Raw genomic sequence first — 9,032 nt, 5'->3', positions numbered from 1 at the left:
CAGTACTCATGACAAATGCATATGGCAAGATTAAATTATACTTAATCATAAAGAACAACCTATCCGTAAATCACTGATCTTAGTAATACTCGTGAGACAAAATGCATGTTGATGTATGCCAACAATAACAAAATACCACACTAACTTCTTTAGGCTGCTGCTAAATGAAGAGGTGAAGGACTGACAAGTTTAAGAAGACAGACCGTAGAGTGACATTGACAGTTCAGGAGGCCTCACCTTCACACTTGAACTTTCTGACACGTGTCTGTACCCTGCATGGCCGGCACTGGCAGTAGTATGACTCTCGAGTGTTGATGTAAACAGGCTCACACACACCCGACATTCTTCTCCCGGCACTCCTCAATGCCACACAGCTGCACAAACTCATCCTGCCACAAGAAAGGCATTTGCTTCAGTAGTGTCAAGTTGTGATTTTGTATTGTAGTGTATACAATGTAAGAAAATCTGCAACTTTTATATGAAACAAAGGAGTTCAGGGCATGAGTTAAGCCTTATGTTAGATACTGACAAAAGCAAGGCCTTCTCCTCACCTCTCCGTTACTGCAGCAATCATTGATGCCGTCACACATGCGCTGCTTCGGAATACCACTGCCAGCACTGTGGGAGAACTGACTGACTGACTGACTGACTGACTGATTGTTGTTGCTCTTCCGTGTGGGGGTCGTCTGCAGCTCTGCCACTATTGCACTCTGTGGGTGAAATGCTGGCTTTGTATTTTAACATCACTATTATTCATGGTTTAGACTATCGTAAGGTAAATTTAGATTGACTAGATGGTGTTTTAAGAGAGAAACCCTAGCAGTAAGTTACCACAATGCTGTTCATCTTAGCTCTCCGTGTTTCCTTGAAATACAAGTAACCGTGAAACAACAAAATTTACACTCCCACACAGACAGTCAAAGGTCCTCATTAATGTTGCCTACAATAAGCAAGGTTGCTCAATTTCATCCACCTCTATGTACATTGCGAATCACATTAAATATTTGTCATTATTTTCATCTTAATGTTCTCCGGCTTATGTACTGTGAATTAACCCCACCCACACACAAACCTACCCACTCAATGATCACTTCCAAATTGTCGATCGTGCTTACAAAATACCAAAACAATTGTTCAGTTTACTGTCCATATCAATTTGGAACACTGCCGAACCTGTTATAATGGTCAACAATTTGAAATCATTGAACCTAGCTTTGTCAAATCCCTTGGATACTGCCAACATGAAAAACCTCATAGTACCAATAAACGCACTTACAATTCACTACAAGCACACAGTATGCACCAATACTGACACCACACCACAAAACACACCATACACAACTGACACACACACAAACAACTTAAATCACTCAAAACTAACACAAAACACCCTGCAACACCTCAAAATATAAAAGCTCACCCAAAACACATTACAGACACCCAAGTTACCAATATCATCCCTACACACACACACACACACACACACACACACACACACACTGACGGTGGTGGTTGAAGTGTTGCACGAGGGTGGCGTAGAAGGATAAATGAATGTTCAGCTGCATCACATCGCCCCGATAGAGCCATACAACTGGTGGGTAAGCCTTGCCCCACGTCACCTCACCAAACAGAGCAGGTCAGAATATATGCAAGAAGGGACAGGCGTGGGAACCTGCTGACGTAACGCGTCGTGACCTGACACGACCTATCCTCACTCAAAGAACGGTAGTAGTAGTAGTAGTAGTAGTAGTAGTAGTAGTAGTAGTAGTAGTAGTAGAGAGAGAGAGAGAGAGAGAGAGAGAGAGAGAGAGAGAGAGAGAGAGAGAGAAGAGAGAGAGAGAGAGAGAGAGAGAGAGAGAGAGAGAGAGAGAGAGAGAGAGAGAGAGAGAGAGAGAGAGAGAGAGAGAGAGAGAGAGAGAGAGAGAGAGAGAGAGAGAGAGAGAAACAAATCTTAACAGAAAAACAAGAACAACAACAACAAAACCACAACTTCCTTTACTCCTATATCCAGGGCAGAACACGGAGACACAGGCTTGCCCGACTTTAGTGAACAGCGGCGGGCAGTCAGCGTGGTGCAAGGTGTGGGTAACCTGCGCCGTGAATTGACCGCCCACAGCCTCCGCCACGTCCACCTCATTCTGCCTGTCGTCACCTGGGAACGAAGCGGGTAATCAATAATGGACACTTGTTATAAGGGCCCACTGACACTGAGCTAGCCTGTTGATGGCCTCAAAACATACTGAAAAATCCTTGTATAGGCCTAATTCACTCTTACACACACCCACGACAAACCACACACACCCAAACCCTCTTAAAAACTCAATAACATTCCAAAACACACTAAGAAAACACAGAACAGGTTAAAATACCTCCAAACTCACTAGAAACACCCAATATTTACTGAAATAACCCCCACACACACCCAAAAGACCACTAACACCCCCACCACTTATAACACTCATAACAAACACAAACCCCACTCAGAACACCAACCAACCCCTCAAAGTTCTCCCAAACCACACTCAAAACATGCTAATATTTACACACACCTCAATCAACACTCTCAAAATACGTAAAATATACCTAAAAGATCTAACATATACTGAAAACAAACGAAATGAACCCCAAAGCATACTTATAACACTCCAAACAGTCTGCAACACTAATGAACAAGCTTAAAATACCCCAAATCTATCCCAAAACCAACAGTATGCATTATAAACAACGTTAGGATTAAAAGGGACACTTACCTAAATATTACACCTTGGCTTCTTCTCCTGTTCCACCTTTATTTCTCATTTTTTCTTCATCCTTCTCCATTGTTACTCCTTCTTCTTCCTCCTCCTCCTTCCATCCACACGTCTGAGCCTAGAAACACATCAAAATGTTAGATATTAGACAAAAATTCAGGAAATGGAGGGTGACTTAAGTATTGTAGCTTTGCTGCTGCTCCTCTTCCTCCTCCATTTCTCCTTTCTTCCTCCTTATCCTCCTTTATTTCTCCTTTCTTCCTCCTTCTGCTACAATTATCTACACACCTGAACCTCGAAACACGCGAAAACACGTAGAAATCACTAGATATTAGGCAAAATATTGACGAACTGCGGATTTGGAAAAGTGGCGCCAACCCTGGGCCTATGGTGAGTCACTACCTGGGTGGGCTGTGGTCATCCGAGAGAACGGGAACGGGGACTCGGCTAAATTACGTAAATCATTTGATTTCAAAATGACTTTTAGAAAAAACGAAGCCACGGCCAAATGCTTGTTATTTTATGACGTGATAAATACTTAAACTAATTTTCAAAATATCAAAATATCTCCAGCTTAACTGGTTTTTAAAAAAGGTCTAAATTAAGTACGTTAAAAGTACAAAACATTTTAACCCATAAATCTCTTAAAACGTCCTGTAAAGTCAAGCCATTTTCACTTGGCAAGTATTTTATCACACTTCTGGGAGTCTGAGCTATCTTTTAGGGCATTCTACAGCGAGTTAGACCGAGAAGCAGAAACGTGAGCAAATAAAATAATGAAAAATAAGAGCTTTTTACAACAGCCCCAAACACCATTTCAAAGTCCACATATTTCACTCATTAGATTGATTTCACACTTAAAAGAGGACAGGCACTCTTTTGCTACCATAAAGGCCCACTTATACCTTGAAATGAAAAAGCTCAAAACTCCAGGTGGGAAATTTTGAGCGTTAAAAGCCTTTAACATACGCCATAAAACACCACTAAACGCCACATATTTACCCAGCACAGGCGCGGAACACACTTCAAACACGACGAAACATTTATAGAAACCATAAAACATACCATGGAAGCGCAATATTACCGTCAGGAAATATTCGAAAAAAGTATTTGACCCAGCAGGCTGGCGATAGAAGGGTGATGGCGGGGTAGGGTGATGGCTAGGGGACCGCCGGGGAGGCGGCCCGGGAAAACCCGGGAACAGTGGCGGCAGGACATCCATATATAGTCTTTATCATCTCACCAAACTAAAATTAAGCCACAGAGAGAAATTTTGACTAGGCTATATGAAATGTTAGACTGGTGGCTGCATTCTGACACATGTTTGGCCTATGGTAAATGAAGGAAACAAATATGAGAGGGTAATACAGACGCCTTGCTCTTTTTGATGGTCCTTATACCATTACTTTAAAATATTTGCGTACTGTTTTCACTCTCATATGTAAAGAAAACCTAACCTTAACTGAATAGCCTTATAAATACCTTTAATAGACGAAGATTAGGCAGTGTGGAGTGTTGTGGTGAAGGCTTGCCACTGCGTCTCTTGGTGCTGGTGCTTGGTGCTTCTTGAAAACTGTCGGTAATATAGCAACACTTCACTTTATTTGTGTGTGTGTGTGTGTGTGTGTGTGTGTGTGTGTGTGTGGGTGTGTGTGTGTGTGTGTGTGTGTGTGTGTGTGTGTGTGTGTGTGTGTGTGGATGGGTCAGTATAGCCCACCGCCACAACTGTGTTCACCACCACCACCGCTAAAAGACTACTGCCGTAGCAAAAGGTTAGCTGTGAAGACAGGACGCATGTATATATGTTTATGATAACTATCTGTTACTAAATCTCTTATTAATGAGACGCTATGCTTATACAAATACCACATGTCGATTTATTGGTTATTGTGACATCTTCCTCTTCGTTATCGTGTCCAGCTTTTGTTATTTGTCAAAGCAGGAAATATTAAATTGTATCTTGTTGTACAGCGAGTGTTGGCAACTCCCGCGAGGCAATAAACAAGGTGCTTAAAAGGCAGACTGTACTATTTTTCTCATTCTCTATTTCTACCGCCTGATATACGAGTATTTCTGACAATAAACCAGGGTGACAGGACACTAAGTAGAGGAATATAGACTTTTTTCTATCTACATACACATCTATATTGTTATTTATATACGAATTTATTGACTTATCTATCTGCCTGCCTATCCATCTATCTGTTTGTTTGTCCAACTGTCCATTTCCGTATCTATCAACCCATCAAATTACCCGCTTATCCATCTATCTTCACACAAGCATATAAATACCACCACCGCCACTACCACCACCACCACCACAACCACTGCCAGTTCCCGCACCTGCTCATCTTCGCCCTCATGAACGGGAGTGTGTCAGTGATAGGCGAGGGACACATCGGCTCATCAATTGCATCGCCAACCTTCGCCTACTGTTTCGTGTCAACCGGGAAGTCCCTGACGACACATCCCTCCCGACCTACACGCTTTCGGACCCACGTAGCACGGGCGTGGGCGTGGGTGGAATCGTGGGTGACATATACGTGGTGTCAGGCGCTTATCCGATTCCCTTTGCCTCTGTCGTCTTCATTGGTTCTCTACACACTTGTCAGGTCCCTACACGTGCACACTCGCGTACGGCAACACGTGCCTGGCCACGCGCACCACATACCTCCTACGGTACACTTCTAAGCGCCTTCGTACCGCGCGATGCTTTTTTCTGCCAAGGACAGGCGCTGTTTGTCAAACAGACAATCAACCAGTGTGTCAGACAGTCAGTTAGTCAATCATTCAGTCATTCAGTCAGTCAGTCAGTCAGCCATAGTCAGTCATTTAGTTAGTATTTTATTCATTTAATCAGTCAGTCAGTCAGTCAGTCAGTCCAAATATCAGTCAGTCAGTGAATCTATTAGTTAGACAGGCAATCTATCCATCAATCCGTCAATCTTTCAGCCACTCAATCAATCAATATTCACGATGCAAAACAAGCAAACACACCACCAATAGTTACCACCACAATCACCACCACCACCACCAATACACACACACTGACATCATCACCACCAACACTTTCTAAAGGTGTGTACACACTTACTGAATTTCACGCATCGTTTCATCGTTGCGTATCACACTGTGATACAATACGATGCAACAGGGTATTGTAGCCATTTTTGCCTCTCCGCGTGGTGTATCATCGTTGAGTGATGCAACAGTGTCATTCAGTTTGTTCCTGACCGTAGCCATGAGTGCAAATGTGCAGTTGTCTGTGGCCACACAAAAACCACCAATGACGTGATTTTCAGTTTGTCTGCAATTGGGGTCAAAATTGCAAAAATATTCATGCCCGTCCACGACAACACTGAACATGCAACGCGACGATCCCACGCTCCTCGTCCACACACACACACACACACACACACACACACACACACACACACCTATCCCAAGATCGGAAATAATGAGCTCTGAGCTCGTTCTGTAGGTTGGAAGGTTGGTGAGTTGTGTATCATTCCTTTGAGTTGACGCCAAAAGACCGAAAAATGGCGGATCGAACCCGTTGCGTAACTTTGTGTCATATTTTGACACGCAACGGTGAAGCACTATCCTGTCAACACTGCTACGCAACGGTGATCCGATACGTGGAAATGCAACAAGTGTGTACACGCCTTAATTAAAACACAAACAATATTCATACACAGTGTTACACCCGCAACCCCGACCGCCGCCCTCCACCGCTCCTCTGGTCCCGCGGCACGCAGGGTGGCCAGCCAGACAGCCGAGGTGACTCTGGGCGGCGGACTAACCTTCCTTCAAGACGTGTTTGTGTCCGTGGTGGAGGAATGAACTGATGGTGGTGGTGGTGGTGGTGGTGGACAGGATTCAGGCAGGAGAGTGAGTGAGTGAGTGAGTGAGTGAGTGAGTGAATAAGTGAGTGAGAGAGAGGACAGGAAAGAATAGAAGAAAGAGGAAAAATAAGAATATCTTATCAGAACACAACATTTTCTCTCCCTCTCCCCCACCCCAGGTCTCGTGTCTGGTGATGAAATGGACGTCTGGTGGTGGTGGTGGTGGTGGTCAGTTGCCAAATGAAAATATTCTACGTCACCAGCTCCACCTTGAAAAGTCGCTAAAAGGTCGCTAAATCATTGTTGTATATGCTACAAATGTGCCTAGACGAAGTAAGTGGCTTGACTAACACATAGGCTAATCAGTGCAAGGCCCCTTGACTCTAACACCCGCATCACACCATAGCCCGTCCTTATTACGTCCTGCAAAAATCTCCAGGACGTGCTGAGTGAGCGGGCATGGACGCCTGATCAAGCGACCAGCTCCACCTTGAAAAATCGCTAACAGGTCGGATATCAAGGGACGTACGCAGTAAAGGCTTGGTAGATACGTAGCAGTGGAGGATTTCGCAATTCCACCACGTCTCCACTACGTCCTCAAAAATGTTATGAACGTGTTGAGAACCTGCTGCGCGTAGTAAGGACCGCCTCTGGTGTGATGGGGCCTTGACACGGAGAGTTTATCCCTGTCAGTGACGCACACCAAACTTGTCTCGGGAGCCTCGCTCGTCTCCTCTCCACCTCTCCACTGTTCTCCCCTCACTCGCCTTTTAAATCTCATTGATGTTCAGTGTATATGTTACACACACTCATGAATCACTCGCCTTTTAAATCTCATTGATGTTTACTTGATTGATTGATAAGTTTATTGTTGTAGCAGTGTATACACCATCGAACTGTTGTCCATTTACGTATGAATGAACCTATCAAATTACCAGCTTATGTATCTATCTATCTACACACAAGCATGTAGATATCTCCACCAGCACCGCCAACACCCACACCTGCCCACCTTCGCCATCATGAACGGCAGTGTGTCAGTTTACACATTACTACTAGTATTTCCATGCCACTATATTGTGGCATCATATCACCTCAGACGCTGGTCAACAAGACGAGACACAGCAAGGAGACCAGACCAGACCAGACGACACGAGAGAGAGAGAGAGAGAGAGAGAGAGAGAGAGAGAGAGAGAATGACACACACACACACACACACACACACACACACACACACAAGCTATGGGCGGCGTCAACAGCTCCACACCCACTGCCGCCCACATCTGTCCCGCCCATGCATGCTCACGCCCAGGTTTCCCAGTCAGCCCATACGCCTCCGCAGCCGCCCTCACTATATAATGAAGTGACTCAAGACACACAGATCCACGTGTTCCGGAGAAAACTGACGTCTGGCAGAGAGAGAGAGAGAGAGAGAGAGAGAGAGAGAGAGAGAGAGAGAGAGAGAGAGAGAGAGAGAGAGAGAGACACACAGAGACAAAGAGAGTGGTGGTGATTGATGCACACATAAAGCACACCTACAGTACACAACCACCCTCCACACGCATTATAACTACCATACGCCTAATTAACTACCTTAACTACCCTCCACCAGCTAACTGTCCACATGTGACTCCTTCAATGCACGACACACCTTCCTAGTACAGCCTGTCCACCCCGTCACTGTCCCATCACCGTCCCATCACTAATGACACTGTGGCACCATTAATTCACTACCCTTCACTATCCACTCACTCCCACACGTCACGTCACCCCTTCAGTGCATTATTATACAGCTTTCTATTAAACTATCCGCCCCATTACCGTCCCATCACTGTCCCATCATGTTTGTTCCCTCCACTCTATTAATAGACTCACCCTTTCACTGAGCAGGTGGAGCTGGTGGACTAGGTGGGGCAAGTGGGGCGGTCACCGTGTTCACAGGTCTCGTGTCTGGTGAGGAAATGGACGTCTGGTCACTGATTGTGGTGGTGGTGGTGGTGGTGGTGAGTTGCCAAATGGAAATATTGTACGTCACCAGATCCACCTTGAAAAGTCGCTAAAAGGTCGCTAAATCATTGTTGTACATGCTACAAATGTTCCTACACGAAGTAATTGTCTTGACTTACACATAGGCTAATCAGTATAGGGCCCCGTTGACTCTAATAAGGACCGTTTATCCCTCCCAGTGACGCAGAGCAAACTTGTCTCGAGAGCCTCACTCAGATTGATTGATAAGTTTATTGTTGTAGCAGTGTATACACCATCGAACTGTTGTCCATTTCCCTATGAATGAACTTATCAAATTACCAGCTTATATATCTATCAACACACAAGCATGTAGATATCTCCACCAGCACCGCCAACACCCACACCTGCCCACCTTCGCCATCATGGAGGGCAGTGTGTCAGTTTACACATTACTACTAGTATTTCCATG

The 9,032-nt window shown here is 44.8% G+C and overlaps 1 long non-coding RNA gene across 1 annotated transcript; it reads right to left on the bottom strand.

Annotated features, from left to right (window-relative positions):
• Window positions 1-2,806: 2,806 nt before the first annotated feature.
• LOC123502338 lies at window positions 2,807-8,531 on the bottom strand. The gene is made up of 3 exons (XR_006673955.1): window positions 8,471-8,531; window positions 4,233-4,323; window positions 2,807-2,868 (listed from the first exon to the last, which is right to left on the bottom strand). It is a non-coding gene; the product is annotated as an uncharacterized LOC123502338 (long non-coding RNA).
• Between the last annotated feature and the right edge of the window lie 501 nt (window positions 8,532-9,032).

This window comes from Portunus trituberculatus, chromosome 11 (assembly GCF_017591435.1).
Source record: "Portunus trituberculatus isolate SZX2019 chromosome 11, ASM1759143v1, whole genome shotgun sequence".
NCBI lineage: Eukaryota > Metazoa > Arthropoda > Malacostraca > Decapoda > Portunidae > Portunus > Portunus trituberculatus.
Note: the sequence above shows the minus strand (reverse complement) of the source record. Positions and strands in the feature narration are given on the sequence as shown.